The sequence below is a fragment of the Eleutherodactylus coqui genome, chromosome 13 (assembly GCF_035609145.1).
Source record: "Eleutherodactylus coqui strain aEleCoq1 chromosome 13, aEleCoq1.hap1, whole genome shotgun sequence".
NCBI classification, from domain to species: Eukaryota; Metazoa; Chordata; class Amphibia; order Anura; family Eleutherodactylidae; genus Eleutherodactylus; species Eleutherodactylus coqui.
Genome location: NC_089849.1, coordinates 90,759,230 through 90,779,539, shown reverse-complemented (window position 1 = coordinate 90,779,539; position 20,310 = coordinate 90,759,230). Strand labels below are relative to the sequence as shown.

General features: G+C 44.7%; 1 protein-coding gene across 3 annotated transcripts in view; it reads left to right on the top strand.

Annotated features, from left to right (window-relative positions):
• PIK3R6 (phosphoinositide-3-kinase regulatory subunit 6) overlaps positions 1–20,310 on the top strand; it is an 82,578-nt gene that overhangs the window by 10,714 nt on the left and 51,554 nt on the right. For 2 of the 3 annotated variants that reach the window (XM_066587976.1, XM_066587974.1), the window contains exon 1: positions 6,225–6,382. The exons of the other annotated variant lie outside the window; for it this stretch is intronic. The gene's annotated coding sequence lies outside the window, so the exon portion shown is untranslated. Of the gene's footprint in view, positions 1–6,224; positions 6,383–20,310 lie in introns of those variants that run through there. 3 annotated transcript variants of the gene reach the window in all.

Sequence of the window (20,310 nt, the reverse complement as noted above, 5' to 3'; positions counted from 1 at the left end):
GTATGCGGGGGTCACCAGCCGGGCACAGCGTCGGATTCCGCTGCAGGATCCTGAATGCGGAATCTGGCCCGGCCATGTGCAGGCAGCCAAATCCACTACTCTCCTGTTTAGACCTTCAGGTACTGCGCCTCGACCCAGTGCACCATCCGCAGCCACATTTCCAGGATGTCTGTGTGTATAATGGCTTAGGGGCCAAAACCCATATTCTGCTTGGAGGGGTCAAGGGTGAACACTGGGGTTCCCCATGTGATGCCTTCACAAATAGTCCAAAGTCAAACTGGTGTGTGGCAAGGCAGATAGCCTCATAAGGCCTAATGCCAACGGCCGGATTTCCACCGTGTAAAACGCGGTTCTATTGAACCTAATAGCTTAATGTACATGCTGCGGAATTCCGCAGCGTGAAATTACCCGCAGCATGTCCTATTTGCCGCGGGTATATGCATAGACGGCTACCATTGTAGTCAATGGAAGCCGCCCATCACGCTATACTTTAGCTGTAGCACAGCAGAAGTCTAGCGTGAATTACCGCCGCGCCCACCCCTGGCCGCATCATATGATGCTGCCGGCGGGTCATGCGCTGTACTGCGCATGCGTGCTGGAGCATCATGCAGGGCTTCGCGCAGCGGATCCGGGAGGTAAGTATGGGGTCTTTGGGGGGGCGCCGTGGCGGACTCCGCTGCGGTATTCTGCTTGCGGAGCCCGTCATGCCCGTGTGCATAAGGCCTAACTGACAGTGCTTTGGATCGCTCTTTTAGATATGCTTCCGTAGACCAACTGTAGTGGCCCAGACCTATAGGCCTCTTCAGAATGTTTTTCATGTCTGTCTTGTGCCTTTGTATTGTCTGCAACTTCAGTGTGCATGAAGTGTGTATGTGTTGCACCTCTGCAGCACTGAAATGGTTAATGTCTGCAAATGAGCTGTCTCTGTCTAGCAATGTATGCTTTTGTGTTGTGAGTCTGTGGTCACCTGACCATGCTTCTTATTAATGTTTGCAGAATGTGAGTGCTAGTTGGTCTGGTAGTCTAGTCAGTAGAGTCTAGTGAGTTAGTGAGTGCAAGTCTGTCTGGAGTTCTGCAGAGGAGGGCATGGGTGAGCCTACCACGCTTTAGGAGAAACAGTGCCTTGCCTTACTAAGGCCCTGAATTGGAGGAGGCCAAGAGGATGGCCTTATGACTGCTGCTGGAGGACTACTGCACTCAGCATTGACAGACTCTTGAACGAGTGAGTGTGCACAGGTTGACAGTCTGGAGGGAAAAGAAGGTGTCATTTCCAAGAGCGGAGTTGCACAGATAACTAGGACTGTGGGCCCAGTAGTCATCCTGTTTTCTGCCTCCCGGTCTCACTACCCATTTTACCTGCACCTGTGCTGTATGCTGGCATATGTACAGTTAAACTGTTATTGTTGGAGTTTACGAGTAAAGCAACATTGCCGACCATTCCTGACATTGTTTTCAACTTTACTCTGTGCGTGTGAACTATCATTTCCCCATACAGCTTCACCGCAGAGGAAGGAATGGTGGCGTCACCAGTGACACAAGGACTAAGAGGTAATCTATTCTGTGGGTTATCCTCCAAGTTTTCCCTTTCTCAAGCCTCCCCTTAGGTGCCTTGGATGCGTCTCTGGCTACCCTCCGGGTGGGAGACAGTAGTGCCATCGTGACAACGCCTGCGGCTCATCTCCGCCGTCTCCTATAGCTAGGACCCGCTCTTTGGACGCTGCACAACAAGATATTTTAGATTTAGCAGGGCCCAGTAGCGCTGAGACACAGGAAATACAAGTCCCTTCCATTGAAGTTGCATTCTTGTGTTGACACCCACCACACAATAATTTGCACCAATAATACCTGACTGCCCCCTAGAGATAAGCATGGAGTGCGGATAACCCAAATTGTTCCATAATTGATTATTTTACACTTTTTATAAGTGATAAACTCCGGGCTTGCATACAAATTTGTATGCAAGGCAGCATACTGCGCAGCATCCCTCACCTCTGTACGCCAAAGATTGGAAGCCCAAAACATGTAAGAGTTTAACTCCTTCAGTATGCGGCCCTTCTTTTTTTGTGTGTCATTTTCATTTTTCCTTCTACTTTCAAAAAACCATAACCCTTTTATGTATCCATCGACGTGGCTGTCTGAGGGCTTCGTTATGCGGAACAAGTTGTATTCTTCAACGGTTCCAGATAATGTACTGAAGTATATTTAGGTATTTTAAAGTGGAGTGAAATGGGGAACAAAAAAACAGTTCTGCCATCTTTGAGGAGGGGGCAGGGCAGAGAGGTGTTGCCTTTACGATGTAGAAACAGCATCAAAAAACACAATAACTTTTTTCTATGGGTCCGTACGGTTATGGCGATATAAAATATATTTGGAAAAAAATTAAATAATTTTCTTCAGGTAGCCATAACTTTTTACGTTTCCATCAACATAGTTGTGTAAGGGAAAATTTTTGTTTTGGGAGGAAGAAACATGGTGGAAGTAGGAGAAGGAGAGCAGTAGTGGCTCCACCACCACCAGCAGCACCATCACCTTAGGTCACAGTGTGGTCTTTAAAATAAATCTATGCTCAGTCATATGTGATTAACCCCTTAGTGACCACCCCATAGACTTTTTACGTCCTGGCTGGGCTTTAATCGCCAGGGCCATAAAACCACGCTCGCTCTGGGGATTACAGCTCTGAGAAGGTGTACTCATGGAAATCCATAGAATAACAGGTCCCAGCAGCACAACCTAAGGGCTCCCACCCACTGGCGTTTTTTCTCCACTGCGCTGTGAGAGTAAGTGAAAACTCTCGCAGAGCAGTGCGAGAAAATTGCTGCGATATCGCTGCGACAGTCTTTTCAATGGGGCCAGCAGCAGCAGCGCTAGCCCCATTGAAAAGATATGGAGAATGCCGCGGACTTCTGCCACAGCTCTGACAGCTGTCACAGCTGTGGCAGGAGTTTCCTTCATCCCCGCGGGGACCGCGGGGATGAAGGAACCCTCTGTCACAGCTGTGGCAGAAGTCAGCGGCATGCTATCCCATTGCTTTCAATGGGATCGGCACTGCTGCCGATCCCATTGAAAGCAGTGGTTTCTGACAAGCCCTGCAGAATGATTATCGGAGAAGGGCTTGAAATATAAGCCCTTCCCCGATAATCATAAAAAAGTGGTTAAAAAAATAATAAAAAAGTTACTCACCTCTCCTGCTGTCAGCCGTGTCCTCCGGCTGGCTCCCAGGCACTGCTACTGAGCTCTTTCAGCAGACGGGGATTTAAAAATCTCCGCCTCCTGAAAGGGCTGTGCGGATTGGCTGAGGGCTCAGCCAATAGCAGCTACTGCTTAGCTATTGGCTGAGCGCTCAGCCAATGGCAGATAGCTCTTAGCTATTCATTCATGAATAGCAATATCTTAGCTATTCATGAATGAATAGCTAAGAGCTACCTGTCATTGGCTGAGCGCTCAGCCAATAGCTAAGCAGTAGCTGCTATTGGCTGAGCCCTCAGCCAATCTGCGCAGCCCTTTCAGTAGGCGGGGATTTTTAAATCTCCGTCTGCTGAAAGTGCTGGACAGCAGTGCCGGGGAGCCAGCCGGTCCCCGCGGGGATGAAGGAAACTCCTGCCACAGCTGTGACAGCTGTGGCAGAAGTCCGCGGCATTCTCCATATCTTTTCAATGGGACTAGCGCTGCTGCCGCTGGCCCCATTGAAAAGACTGGCGATGTCGCAGCGATATCCCAGCGATTTTGGGATATCTGCCTGCGTTTTTCTCGCACTGTGATGCGAGACTTTAACTTTAGAATCGCATCGCAGTGGAGAAAAAAACGCCAGTGGGTGGGAGCCCTAACACATATAAATGTCATGCAGCTTCTTTCTCTGGTCTCTCCAATAGAACCCCAGTATACAAGCTTTCACACCAGAAGCAATATATCCTCTGTAGAATATCTGACCCTAACAACAGACCATGTATTATATAGGCATATAAATGTGATGCAGTTTCTCTGTCCTGTGCTCAACTGTAAAATGGCCACTGGTTACATTGTGCCTATGTTATATATGGTTAGGTCATGTGATGCAAGTGTCCTATGAAACTTCTACCCATATGCAAGATGGAGGACACATTTGGTAACATCATCAAGGTGCCCTGGCTTCTGGTTGGCTGCACTTCAATTCAATTTTCCTGTGATTTTCACTAAAAATCATTTTTAAATAACCCCATCCGTTTGGTGAAAATCGGGACGATTAATCAAGACAAGCAACAATATTAACTTCATACCTAGATAAATACGATAAAGAGTCTAGTTTTCAAAAGGGGTTTTCTATGACTGAGGGCCTAAACAGATGGGTGTGTTTTTATTCCCCGTTATGCAGCCATGAAAATCACAGCCATCATAATGGGACGAAACAAAACCATTGATTTCAATGATTTCATTTTCACTATCCCGCGTATTAAAGGAGATGTCCCGAGGCAGCAAGTGGGTCTATACACTTCTGTATGGCCATAATAATGCACTTTGTAATGTACATTGTGCATTAATTATGAGCCATACAGAAGTTATAAAAAGTTTTATACTTACCTGCTCCGTTGCTAGCGTCCTCGTCTCCATGGAGCCGACTAATTTTTGGCCTCCGATGGCCAAATTAGCCGCGCTTGCGCAGTCCGGGTCTTCAGCAGTCTTCTATGGAGCCGCTCGTGCCAGAGAGCGGCTCCGTGTAGCTCCGCCCCGTCACGTGCCGATTCCAGCCAATCAGGAGGCTGGAATCGGCAGTGGACCGCACAGAAGAGCTGCGGTCCACGAAGGTAGAAGATCCCGGCGGCCATCTTCAGCAGGTGAGTATGAAGACGCCGGACCGCCGGGATTCAGGTAAGCGCTGTGCGGGTGGTTTTTTTTAACCCCTGCATCGGGGTTGTCTCGCGCCGAACGGGGGGGGGGGTTAAAAAAAAAAAAAAACCCGTTTCGGCGCGGGACATCTCCTTTAATACTACATGCTAGAAACATAGGGCAGGACCGAACTTCACGCTTTTTTATTTTTAATTTTTCAGTTCTATATCGCTCTAGTATTTAAAAAGTTTAGCAAATGTTATTCTAAAATAAGCAGCTAAAAATATATATGGGATAAAACTTTGTACAATACAGACGTGCATACATGACAGATGAAAATAGGACAAAACAACCTTTTTAAAAAAAAAAAATTCACAATTTTGCTCGTTTCAACAAATCGCAAATTGTATCGGTCTGCTTTTACCACCTAAAAAAACTGCAATATGTTAAGAAAGGAAATAAGGCGGCTTACCCTTACAACAGAAGAAGTAAAAGAAGTAGTTTAATGAAAAAAATTAAATATTTAAAAACTATAAATTCCTTCCTCAGGAATCTCTCCTTATGACAGGACAGCTTACTTCCCTGGGCAGAGTCCGCTTCCATCACAATGAAGAATCTAAAACTTCGCCATTCTCATGGTCCATGGGCACGATCCCAAGGTACCATTTCCTTATTCTGTGCCCACTGAGGTACCAGCAGCCAAGTTCCTGTCAAAGGGACTTTCTACAAATCTGGCAAAAATGTCACTTTCTATAAATAGGGCCTTCTGAAAGCCCCCAGGGCTGCCAGTGTAGATTGCCTATCAAGCCATGCCTGTGGGGTGACTTGTTAGACTGCCTGTCAGATTGCGGTATAATATGGTATTACATTATACTACAGGAGTGATCAAACCATCGCCAGTTCAAGTTGCCTGTGGGGGGGCTTAAAGAAAAATGTAAAAATGAGAAAAAAAATGTTTTATCAATTAAAAAAAAAAAAAGGGAATAAAAGTTTTTCAAAAAACTCCCCTTTTCCCATATTTAGATTTAAAAAGGTCTAAACCCCCCCCCCCCCCAAAACAGATTTAGTATCACGGTGTCCGTAAAAGTCTGATCTATCAAAGCAACGCATTATTCTTCCCGCACCATGAACTTCGTCAGAGAAACAAAAAATACAGAACATCGAAATTGCACTTTTTTGGTCTCCAAGAAAAAAATTACTAAAAAGTGATCAAAAAATCCATATTCATGCCAAAAAAAAACTACTGGACGCCCTGCAACTATGTGGCACGGCTGTTAGTTACTGCAGTTTCTTACACCTCTGTGTTTTTATGAATCGGAGTGGAGATATTTTTAATGTCTTCATGTGATCTGCCTGCGTGCCGCCCTCCTCTTCCTTCCTGAGCCTTGGGGGACTTGCAGACGTTCACAAGCAGCTGTATACTTCCTTACTGCCTTCTGCCGATGCGTGGATACACTTGTACAAGCCTGTATTCCTTATCATTCTAGGCAGTTTTTACAAAAAGAAAGAGAAAAAGTTTTGGTAGTACCGAAAAGTTTCAGGCGGGGGGTGCGGCTGCAGAGGAAGTGTCAGACAGCAGCAGGTGAGAGATATAAATGTGTTACTGATCATATGCGGCAGCGCTCATGTTTGATGGGGGGGGGGGGGGGGGGGGGTAAGCTTTTCGACTTCTATACAAATATAATGTAGTACGAACGTGTATTACCTATCATGTATGAATAAATATATATATATATATATATATATATATATATATATATATATATAGATGTGGCGGAGGTTTAGCATTTAGTATAACTCATCGTGATGTCTATGTTATTAGATGTGGGTAAAACTACTTAAAGTAGTAAATTGTGGCACACTCCTTTTTTTGTGCAAGAATTTATGATCTCTTTTCATTTTACACACTTGTGAAAGCGGCCCAACGGATTTACTATAATTTATGCCTTAAATTGGTGTCAATTCTAGTGCAAATTTACACCAGCATGCGTAGATTTCATTTTCTGCCATTTGGACCATCAAGTGTTCCTAGATTTCAGAGGCATGCATGGTACTGCGGTGCACTTCAAATTAAAATGAGCAACTATGGCAATTACTGTAATTACAGCATTTATTAGATGTGGGATTGCCCCTGGGAACTACACAGATGTGCGGCGCAAGGCCGGGCTTAGACGGACAGAATTCGCAGTATATTGCTGTGTGATTTCAATCGCCATCATGTATGTGCAATTAATACACGCCATGATAGAACCAGTGGCAATTTTTTTGCGTGCGTAGTTTGCGCAGTTCATGTGAGCGGCAACATGGGGAATTGGTACAGCGTGTTATGGTCACAAATCCTGTGCACATAATACGCTGTGACCGCACACTCGTGTGAAGCCGCCCCAAGCTGTCGTATAGACTTGCATTGCTGAAAACCAACAACACTCCAAAAACATCTGATAAAGGCCCTCTGTCCATGGAAGGTGCGAAGTCCCGTGGTAGATCTCCGCCGTGGGAGCCGCCGCCCGGGAGCAGGAGCCGCCGCCGAATCTCCGCCGGTCAGCGCTATCTGATAGATAGGCTGGCCGCGGAGAATTGGGGCAATTCGCAGCATGCTGCGAATTGCTCACCGCGAGCGCAGAATCGCAATGATTGCTGGCGCTTTCCATAGCAATGAAATCACCGCCGTGGACAGGGGCCAAAGTCAATACTTTGTGGAGCCGCCTTTTACTGCACTCACACATGCCAGTCTCCTGGGGAATATCTCTATTAGCTTAGCGCTTGAAATGTTTGCCTTAGACCCTCTAGGGTAGCTTTAGCAGTATATTTAGGGCCATTGTCCAGCTGGAAGGTCCCGGTCTCGAATCGGTGGCAGACTAAAGCCGGTTCTCCTCCAGACTTGCCCGGTATTTACTGCCACCCATCTTTCCTTCAGTCCTGACCAGTTTACCATTCCCTGAAGATAAGAAGTAGCCCACAACATGATGCTGCCCCCACCGGGCTGCACTGTAGGAATGGTGCTCTTGGGGTGATGAAAAATGTTGGGTTGGCCAATAAGTTCAGTTTTAGTCTCATCTGCCCAGAGAACCTTCTTCCGTGTGTTTGGGGAGTCTGCCGCATGCTGTTTGCTGACCTCCATATGTGCCGCATGCTGTTTGCTGACCTCCATAAGTGCCGCATGCTGTTTGCTGACCTCCATAAGTGCCGCATGCTGTTTGCTGACCTCCAGATGTGCCGCATGCTGTTTGCTGACCTCCATATGTGCCGCATGCTGTTTGCTGACCTCCAGATGTGCCGCATGCTGTTTGCTGACCTCCATTTGGGTTTTCTTATGCTTCTCTTTAAACAATGTTTTTTTTCGGGCCGGTCTTCCTTAAATCCCAGCATGCAATATGAATAACAATATACAAGAGCTCAGGAGTCTTTAATCTCAATTTGGCAAAACGGCTAATTGTATGCTTAAATTAGCGCTCACTTTGAATGGGGGCGTTAGTGAAAACCAACCCCCACCAATCAAGGTAAACCACAAGGAGTGAGCAATGTCCAGGTGAAGTAGACCAGATACACCAGAACTCGTATATCCAAAGAAGTATTCGTAGAATTAGCAGGGTCAGTGCGAGGCGCTTTAGAGGGGTTTCTACCCTCCTTTCTGAAGCACACAGAGCAGCTTTGGATGGAAGTTTATGATGAGTGAGTCCTATCAGTTTTATTGCCCCCTATATCCACCATTGTGGTCTTAGGGCGCTGTTCATCTTTTCACGTCTTTTGCGCTCCATGGAGCGTACAGCTTATAGTGTTCCTATGAACAGATACTTCCATCTTCGCTGTGGATCTTTGGAGTTCCTTCACAATTCTTGTTGGTGTCTTTATTGAATCTCCAAATAATGTCCTCCTTGTCCAGTCTCAGGTGTTGTGAGCACTTTCAGATTTGTATTTGCGCCATATTCTTTCCATTGTGTTGTAATGGATTGAAGATCTTGAGAGTTAGGGATATTTTTTTTTTTATTATGACCCATCCGTGATCTACAGTTCTCCATGACTTTGTCTACTACTTCTTCACTAAGGGCGCCCACCCACTGGCGTTTGCGATTTTCGTGCGTGAAAAACGCAGCGTTTTTCGCGCGTTTTTGGCGCGTTTTTCGCGGCATTTTCGGTAATTTCCATTGACATTCATGGGTGCATTAAGAGAAAAATAAGGACACATATGCAACTGACAGTTCCTATATTAAAAATTGCAATGGACTGAAAAAAAAAACGCAAGTGGACAGGAACACATTCAATTCTAATTGCTCTTCAGAAAAAACGCAAAACGCAAAGGAAAAAAAATCGCCAGTGGGTGGGCGCCCTAAGTCTGCTTTTTGCGGCCATTGAAAGGCATGCATTTTCCAAGTTTCCTTCACACTTGCAGGTATGAATTGCGCATTCCGTGAGCGAATGAAAAATCATAGCGCCCTCTATTTTAGCGCAGATTCCATGCTCTATTGATGTGTATGGATACGTGTGACCCGCAGCCCATACGTAATTAACATTACCAGAATCGCTTGCAACTTGCTAGGAGACAAAAGTAGAGAGAGGAGAAAGAGAGAATTATTTTCGCCTGGGTGGTCGAGTGTGCGATCTTCTGATGTCATTCTGTGGACGATACGCTATCCTTACGCATACATTGTTGCGCAGAAAAACCGTATCCGTAAGTGAGCATTCACAATTCCTTTCCGCGATCACTCTCAGGTCCTCCGCTGTGGGTATCTGCAAGCAGAATCCGACCCATTCGGCCTAAGGAGGGCAAATACTTTCGAAAGGCACCATAAAATGAGTAACTACTATTTGCCGCTCACAGCTCTAGCGGTCCTGCTGGAAAGTGGAAAACAAGAGGCTTTTCATTGATCTTGGTGTTGGGTGGCAGTGACATTGTTTATTCCCTTGACCATCTTCCCTGGCGTGACCTAACCTTTTCTTCCATAGGGCCAGTTCACATGGCCGGGTTGTCACAGCATTCGATGGATGGCACAGGGACCCATAATAGCCTATAAGGCTATACGAATGAGGTTACTGAAAGTAAACCTGGAAAAAACCTTAGAAATTATCGGGTCTAGTGAGATTCTGCCATTTCCCATCAATGTCTCTTTCTAGCACTGGATCTCTAGATATCCACATTATCACTTTTTATTAAGGAAGTATTTATGTAGGTTCAGTTTTTCAGTTCTACTTCGCACAGTGGGAAGTGATGGTAGCTTTCAGTTTCCCAGCAGGCCATAAAAGTATTGTTGATGCATAGTGTGTTGTGCTGATATCTAGTGGTCAAGGGGAAAACTTCAAAAATCCTTTTTTTTTTTTTTTAATGGCTTGTCTCTATCCCCGCTTTTTTTCTCATACTCCCTCCATTAACTCAGAAGGGCCCTTATTAAGTCTGGCTCCTGGCGCTGTCATTGTGTCACATGGGCGGTTTCCATCGCTATCTGTTAGTAGGTTACGTCTAATTGCCAATCAAGTTTGATGTTGAATCTAGTTTCCGACTAATGTCCCATGTTTTATATTTGTTATTATGATTAACTGTAATTTAATATGTACGCCGAATTTCCCGGGAAGCATATCAAAGGATGCGCGATAAAAGAACTCCTTTGACTTCTCTGTTGATACATGGTGAGCAATCAGGACCCCATATTAGCTTCTTTACCAATTAGTGGCCACCAATACACCATTTTACGACAGTCACTCATGGGCGCTCTTCCAATGCAGGTGCCTTTTTATGATGCTTCATCGGAAACCCAGCACAGATATCCCTTGTCATTCAACCCCTTAGATACCCCGGTCAATGCAACCATGGCATCAATTTGGCTAAGAGCGGAAAGGGGTTTCCTCTGTCACACATCACCCCAACACCCCAAGGCATAATTGCAACGTGCCAATGGGTTGCTTTGCCACTTGAAGACCTAAGGATGGTTTCTGGGATAACCATCTATTTTGGCCTAGTGGGACAAAGTGTAATAAAGTGTAATAGAAATCTTAAAAAGATATACAGAAAATTAAACATAAAAAAGCTTAAAACATCCACCTTTGCCCCGTATTATGCAAAAAAAAACCTCCAACAACATAGAATTGGTATCGCTGTATTGTAGATCTCCATATAGATGGATGCAAGGAATGAAAAGAGGACTCTGCTGGTGTGTACGGCTCAGCCTAAGGATAGGTTGGCTGGTGCAGAAAGGATCCTGAGATACTGTGGAGGTCAAATATCAAAGAACAAGAATGCAAGAAAAACTCCTGCGCTCAGAGGTCTGAACCAAAAGCAATCAACCACCTGATGTAGGATATGGTTCACCATAAGAAAGACACTTACTTTGAAGGGGGGGGGGGATTAAGATAATCCAAAAAGACACCACCCTCGTGGTTGAATAACGTGGAGTCAAGTCAACGTGGAGTTCAATAAAGTGGTGTCTTTTTGGAGTTCCCTAACCCCCCCCCCCCCCTTCCTTCAAAGTAAGTGTCTTTCTTATGGTGAACCATATCCCACGTCAGGTGGTTGATTGCTTTTCGTTCAGACTTCTGAACGCAGGAGTCTTTTCTTACATTCTTGTTCATTGATAAATGAATATTGTTATTACATTGTTTTGGCCTCCCAATGGAGCTCTGAAACCTTCTGTTGGCCGCACAGCAAGTATCGCCATCAATCGATGATGTTTTGAGTATTTCTACTGAAATCGAGGCATACGCGTTTGGAGAAGTCTACTTTTTTGTAGAGGGGGGGGGGGCTTTTATTTTTTTATGTAATCATTTTACATTTCTTATTTCAGTTTTTTATATTTTACTGTACTGGTTAGCAGGGAGCACATCACATGTGTTCCCTGCTGTCCCCATAAACACATCACTGATAGCAGTACTCTATTAGTACCAGCACATTAGATTATTGTTACCAGTGATCGGTATACACAGACATGCAGATAAGACACTTTACTGTAGGCTTTCAATATGATATCATTCCTCATAACTTGGAGTTCCTTAGCAAGTGCTTGAATGCAGAATTCTACATAAGTAACACACAGCACAATATGATCACTATGTTCATGAGTTATTTTGTGCTAGGCAACAGATTAGTTCTGTTACCTATCACAGTACCTGTTGGCAGCGTGAGGTGGCCGTCGCCTGCCAATCAGAGGCCGCAGCATCACCGCTTGTTTTCCTGGCATCAGTGCTCACATCTTAGGCACCATAACGCCATGAATTCAGTACAGTCATGCTGCAGCCTCTGATTGGCAGGCTATGGTCACCTGACTTCCGCTGCCAATATAGACCGGATGAATTACAAGGCTGCCGCGCTGGATCATCATGGTGGAGGGGGGTAAGTACCTGTTTGTTTTAAGGCAAAAAAAATACATTAAAAGTGAACTACCATAAGCTTAGGTGCCCAACAGTCGTCCCGTGTGAAAGCAACCTGATGATGTAGCAATAGTGGTACCATTGATGTAGCCAATGGCTTAGCTTATTCAACACCCAACTGTGCACTGTTCAATACTATACATGCACTGTTGGCCTATACTCCCCTACGTGACTCAAGCAACAGCACCTTTTCTTTTTCTCTTACCTAAATGATCACTAAAGAAAGAGTCAAGATATAAATATACGCATCGCTGTTGGGTTGTGTCTTCAGACAACGACCATTTTTTTTGTCGACAGTACAGTACATTGCATCATGCTGTACATTGATTTGCACCCAATGTTTTGCATTGGCATCCAACGCTGTATGACTAAATATCATGACTAGACATGAGCGAGCATGCTCGGTTAGGGAAATTACTTGAGCGGGCATCGGCATTTTCGAGTAACTGCCTACTCATCCGAAAAGATTCGGGGGGCGGCGGGGGAGAGATCTCTCTCCCCCCTGCTCTCCCCCACCGCCCCCCAAATCTTTTCGGACGAGTAGGCAGTTACTCAAAAATGCCGATGCTCGCTCGAGTAATTTCCTTAACCGAGCGTGCTCGCTCATCTCTAATCACGACATATGAAGGAAGAATCTTATGAAATGTATTTAATCAGCAAAAAAAAAAAAAAAAAGGACAACTTTCCACCAAAGTCATTTTCGTAAGCAATGAAACTTCTTAAAGAACTTGAACCGTGTGCGGAACGGAGGCTGCCGAGCGAATGCCAAAAGGATTCCTTTAATGTCAACAACTTCCTGGAATTCTTTAAAGGAATTTCTGACAGTGAGAACTGTGAATTCTTACATGAAGTAGAAACTTCCTTCCAAGGAGTTCCGACGGTGATGCTTCTACGTACGAAAAAGAAGCACCTTCATCTACAAGTCAAAATCAAGAAATTACCTCTCCGTTATTATCATTCTAGAATGTAATCTAGAATACCAGCGATTGCTAGTTTTCAGGTTGCAGTGGGGGAAATAACATTTCTCAACCTTTCAGGCTCGAAAACTAAACTTCAGTGGGTACACACAGAGCTGCTATGTCTGTATCTGCGTAAGATACAACCAGATGGTTATGTATGATGTGCAACTGCATGCAGCACATGCCATCTCACTTTGGTATGCACAGAGCCATGCAATGCGTTCAACTCCTGTATTCATGAAGGGTTGCACTAGAAGTTCTAGTCCATACAGCGGAAAACGTTATATAGGGTCATCAGAATTAAAGGGGTTTTCCGAGTTTTAGAATGACTGTGCTCTGTTATTGGCTGCAGTGCCTGTGACATCCCATAGACAGGGTGGGGCAGCTGGAAAACATGACATCACAGAGGAGACCCAGAGAGGTGGCGTGGGACATAGCAGGAGCGGGAAGAGGCGAGTATGTGCTTATTTGGTATATTAGAGTATGGAGAGCTGGATTTACAGTAATTCTACAACTCGGACAACCGCTTTAAACTAGAAGTGTTCAGAGATCTGCATCAAAGTCAGACATCATGGGGCAGAACTCAATAAAAATTGGTGCTCCTTGCACTTGTTCAATTAATTAGTTACCACCTTGCTGATAATGAAGTTTAACCAGCAAGCCGCATACAGGCAATGTGAGAGTCATAGCGATGCAGTCTTCTAATTTACGGAGTGGAGTGGCCAGCATGGTACTTTAGGCTGAGTCCCATTCACTTCAGTGTAGTATCATGCCAGCCACTGCACAATGTATGGCGCTTCTGGCAACAAACAAGCGTTGTAGATTAGAACATTGGCCCTACAGACCATCAGTTTTAGAAGTGAGACCACCCATTTAAATGCAATAGACATGGGATTATGTACCTGTTTATGCCAATGCAGTCATAACTGACGCCTAGTCAAGCAACAATGTTGCGATCTTGTGGCTAGCAATAAAAAGAAAACAATGCTGTTGTGCTGGATTAGATAAAGTTGGCTTCCTTTTTTTTAAAACAGCGCCACCTCTCTCCATAGGTTTTGTGTGGTATTGCAGCTTACTGTTGAGAGGCCATTCCCAGTTATGTTACAAGGCCTGTTGAAAAAATCTGACATTGACTTGTAAGAAAGCTTCTTGTAGGAAATGTGGCTCTGCTGAGGCATTGTAACATCTCCATACCAAATTTCCCAGAGAAGCCTTTTAAGTCTTCTCATGCCCACTAGATGGTGTCCACAAGAAGAAGCTGTAGCCCTTCCAACAATAGAAGAAAACAGACAGACCTGTTTCTCTTACCTCGGAGAAACCCCTTAACGCCTATCACTATTCAGCCACCGACCCACCTTGAGTTGTCCTCCATACGACCACCAACAGCCAATGTGTTGACCTGCTGCACCAGCTCACCCCTCCTTGGTTGGCTTTGAATCTAGTTAATGCTGCACATCATTCCTGAATGATGTCAACAGTGCTGTAGTGATTTTTGGAAAACCTTTAAATACTTTGTTAGATGTGATAACTTTACGGTTCTATTGAAGAGAAGCCCACAAGACTTGATGCTGCCTTTGCAATGGAGGTGAAGCAGTTAAATATTACTAGCTAATATAGTAGCATACAAGGACATGTGCACCCCCACCCCTCATTGCCCCAACCTAGCGCAGCTTGCGATGCTCCCTGTGAAGACAATCCCCCTTATTAAGGTTTTCAAAAGTCCTTTATCTAGCATGTAACTGTAGACAACCGCGTATTATTCGGTGACTCAGCCGGAGCCCAGATGCATAGGCCTGCCTTGGCTCTGTGTCTTTGGTTTATTGTGAATTGGAGCTCCTGACCGGGGAGATCTGGTATCGGCGGTGTACAGGTAGGATGCACTAATATCTATATATACTTCATCTTGCACCTGCAAACTTTTCCATCCGCGTCGCCCACTCATGTGACCAAACCGCGACACCCGTCCTGTCATTCACCAAGCTGAGATCCTCCAGATTTTGAAACAACCTCCCTTCCTACTTAGAAATACATCAACTCTTCTCGATGAAACCATCAGTCTGCTTGACTTTTTCTCTAAGTCCTGCAATCATTTTCAGTCCTGAGCCCGTTTTCCTTTGCCATGTGCTGCATTATACCCGCACTCTGCTTTATGCTTCTTACTATATTGTCTGTATGGTATCTGCCATACTTTACCCTCTTCTATCTGCTGCTCTTCATAAACAGTTCTAATCTTTCCTGATGCAGGAGGGTGATATAAGTTTAATTATTAGATATGTTTAATGAGAAAACTTCTGTGGGAACGAAAGAGGCTTTATACAACAAACAATTAGGAATGTCACTAAGGAGGCAATTCAAAATGTTACGGATTTTACCAGATTTGAATATACACTCAGTGTCAGTAACATCCCTCCCCTAGTAGGAGTATACATATATATATATATATATACACTCAGTGTCAGTAACATCCCTCCCCTAGAAGGAGTATACATATATATACACTCAATGTCAGTAACATCCCTCCCCTAGTAGGAGTATACATATATATACACTCAGTGTCAGTAACATCCCTCCCCTAGTAGGAGTATACATATATATACACTCACTGTCAGTAACATCCCTCCCCTAGTAGGGGTATACATATATATACACTCAGTGTCAGTAACATCCCTCCCCTAGTAGGGGTATACATATATATATACACTCAGTGTCAGTAACATCCCTCCCCTAGTAGGGGTATACATATATATACACTCACTGTCAGTAACATCCCTCCCCTAGTAGAAGTATACATATATATACACTCAGTGTCAGTAACATCCCTCCCCTAGTAGGAGTATACATATATATATATACACACTCAGTGTCAGTAACATCCCTCCCCTAGTAGGGGTATACATATATATACACTCACTGTCAGCAACATCCCTCTCCTAGTAGGGGTATACATATATATACACTCACTGTCAGTAACATCCCTCCCCTAGTAGGAGTATACATATATATACACACTCACTGTCAGTAACATCCCTCCCCTAGTAGGAGTATACATATATATACACACTCACTATCAGTAACATCCCTCCCCTAGTAGGAGTATACATATATATATATACACACTCACTATCAGTAACATCCCTCCCCTAGTAGGAGTATACACACTCACTGTCAGTAACATCCCTCCCCTAGTAGGAGTATACATATATATACACACTCACTGTCAGTAACATCCCTCCCCTAGAAGGAGTATACATATATATACACACTCACTATCAGTAACATCCCTCCCCTAGTAGGAGTATACATATATATATATACACACACTCACTGTCAGTAACATCCCTCCCCTAGTAGGAGTATACATATATATACACACTCACTGTCAGTAACATCCCTCCCCTAGTAGGAGTATACATATATATATATACACACTCACTGTCAGTAACATCCCTCCCCTAGTAGGAGTATACATATATATATACACACTCACTGTCAGTAACCTCCCTCCCCTAGAAGGAGTATACATATATATACACTCACTGTCAGTAACATCCCTCCCGTAGTAGGAGTATACATATATATATACACACTCACTGTCAGTAACATCACTCCCCTAGTAGGAGTATACATATATATATATATACACACTCACTGACAGTAACATCCCTCCCCTAGTAGGAGTATACATATATATATATATACACACTCACTGACAGTAACATCCCTCCCCTAGTAGGAGTATACATATATATACACTCACTGTCAGTAACATCCCTCCCCTAGTAGGAGTATACATATATATATACACACTCACTGTCAGTAACATCACTCCCCTAGTAGGAGTATACATATATATATATATACACACTCACTGACAGTAACATCCCTCCCCTAGTAGGAGTATACATATATATACACTCACTGTCAGTAACATCCCTCCCCTAGTAGGAGTATACATATATATACACTCACTGTCAGTAACATCCCTCCCCTAGTAGGAGTATACATATATGTACACTCACTGTCAGTAACATCCCTCCCGTAGTAGGAGTATACATATATATACACTCACTGTCAGTAACATCCTTCCCCTAGTAGTATACATATATAAACACTCACTGTCAGTAACATCCCTCCCCTAGAAGGAGTATACATATATATACACTCACTGTCAGTAACATCCCTCCCGTAGTAGGAGTATACATATATATACACTCACTGTCAGTAACATCCCTCCCCTAGTAGGAGTATACATATATATACACACACTCACTGTCAGTAACATCCCTCCCGTAGTAGGAGTATACATATATATACACTCACTGTCAGTAACATTCCTCCCCTAGTAGGAGTATACATATATATATATACACTCACTGTCAGTAACATCCCTCCCCTAGTAGCAGTATACATATATATATACACTCACTGTCAGTAACATCCCTCCCGTAGTAGGAGTATACATATATATACACACTCACTATCAGTAACATCCCTCCCCTAGTAGGAGTATACATATATATACACACACCCACTGTCAGTAACATCCCTCCCCTAGTAGGAGTATACATATATGTACACTCACTGTCAGTAACATTCCTCCCCTAGTAGGAGTATACATATATATATACACTCACTGTCAGTAACATCCCTCCCCTAGTAGGAGTATACATATATATACACTCACTGTCAGTAACATCCCTCCCCTAGAAGGAGTATACATATATATACACTCACTGTCAGTAACATCCCTCCCGTAGTAGGAGTATACATATATATATATATATATATACACTCACTGTCAGTAACATCCCTCCCCTAGAAGGAGTATACATATATATACACTCACTGTCAGTAACATCCCTCCCCTAGTAGGAGTATACATATATATACACTCACTGTCAGTAACATCCCTCCCCTAGAAGGAGTATACATATATATACACTCACTGTCAGTAACATCCCTCCCCTCAGATGAGACCTTGTGTGATTGTAATGTTGTTATAAGTGATTGCAATATCAGAGAAAAACATCATTTATTGTGGAGAACTGATCCCTTGTAGGGAGGCTCTAGTACCCTGTTGGGCCACCTCTAGCTTGGAAACAAGAAGTGATATGGGTAGGCATAAAGGCTCTAGAACCCTGTTGTACCACCTCTAGCTTGGATACAAGATGTGATACGGGTGGGCATGGAGGCTCTAGTACCCTGTTGTACCACCTCTAGCTTGGATACAAGATGTGATACGGGCGGGCATGGATGCTCTAGTACCCTGTTGTACCACCTGTAGCTTGGATACAAGATGTGATACGGGCGGGCATGGATGCTCTAGTACCCTGTTGTACCGCCTCTAGCTTGGATACAAGATGTGATACGGGCGGGCATGGAGGCTCTAGTACCCTGTTGTATCACCTATAGCTTGGATGTAATATGTGATGCGAGAGGACATGGAGGATCTACTGCTCTGTTGGGCCGCCTCTACCTTGGAAATAAGAAGTGATACCGGCAGGCATGGGGGCTCCTGTACCTTGTTTTACCACCTCTAGCTTGGAAACAAGAAGTGATATGGGTAGGCATAAAGGCTCTAGTACCCTGTTGTACCACCTCTAGCTTGGATACAAGAGGTGATAAGGGTTTGCATGGAGGTTATAGTACCCGGTTATACCGCTTATAGCTTGCATAGAAAATGTGAAATGGGGGCGGGGCATTGGTACTCTGTTGTTCCGCCTCTAGTTTGTATACAAGATGTTATATGAATGGCAAGGAGGCTCTAGTATCCTGTTGTACTGCCTCTAGCTTGGATACAAGATGTGATACAGGCAGGCATGGAGGCTCTAGTACCCTGTTGTACCGCCTCTAGCTTGTATACAAGATGTGATACAGACAGGCATGGAGGCTCTAGTACCCTGTTGTACCACCTCTAGCTTGTATACAAGATGTGATACGGGCAGTCATGGAGGCTCTAAGACCCTGTTGTACCACCTCTAGCTTGTATACAAGATGTGATACGGGCAGCCATGGAGGCTCTAGTACCCTGTTGTACCACCACTAGCTTGTATACAAGATGTGATACGGGCAGGCATGGAGGCTTTAGTACCCTGTTGTATCGCCTATAGCTTGAATGGAAGAGATGGTGCGACAGGGCATGGAGGCTCTAGTACCCTATTGGGCTGCCTTTAGCTTGGATACAAGATGTGATACAGAAGGGTCCTGCACTCTGTTGTACCAACTCTAGCTGTAGGATGTGGTATGGGTAGGCATGAAGGCTCTAGTACCCTCTAGTACCACCTCTAACTTGGATACAAGATGTGATACGGTTCTGCACGGAGGCTGTTGTAGCCTGTTGGACCATCTTTAGGTTGAATACAAGATGTGATACGGACAGGCATGGAAGCTCTAGCACCCTGTTGTACTGCCTCTAGCTTGTATACAAGATGTGATACAGGAAGGCATGGAGGCTCTAGTACCCTGCTGGACCGCTTCTAGCTTGTATACAAGATGTGATACGGGAAGGCCTGGAGGCTCTAGTACCCTGTTGTACCACCTCTAGCTTGGATGTAAGATGTTATACGGGCGGGCATGGAGGCTCTAGTACCCTGTTGTACTGCCTCTAGCTTGGATGTAAGATGTTATACGGGCATATCACTCCACACTTGCTGTAATTGATCTTTGAGGTCGTACAAACTCATAGGCTGTCGAAGTTGGTGTCTCAGATTGTTCCATACATGCACTGGTGATAAATCTGGCAACTGGGCATCCATAGAAGTGTGACAATGTTGTGGGGCTTCCTGTGACCCCCTGGTGTGTACGGCCGAGCATTATCCTGCTGAATCTTGGAAGCCGCCATGAGAGGAACACATGTGGCTGCAGGATGTCCTGAACATATCGCTGAGCTGTCATTGTCCCTTGTACCACTACTGGGGGGACTGAATGGCCCCCCAAACCATCACACCAGCAGTGGGGGCAGTGTGCCGTTTCACAGCAAAGGCAGGATTGAGGCGCTCACCCCTAGGATAGTAGACAACGAAACAGTTGAAGCGGCTTGTACTTGTTGGACACTCCTCTCCACTGGTGGTCTGTCGGGTGTCCTGAGCCCGGTTGCCTTGTGTGCCCTCACACATCCACTGGTCCCAACACCCCCTAACAGTCTGGTCAGAACGGCCGGTGGGGACAATTCATCGATACGACCATCCAGCTTCTC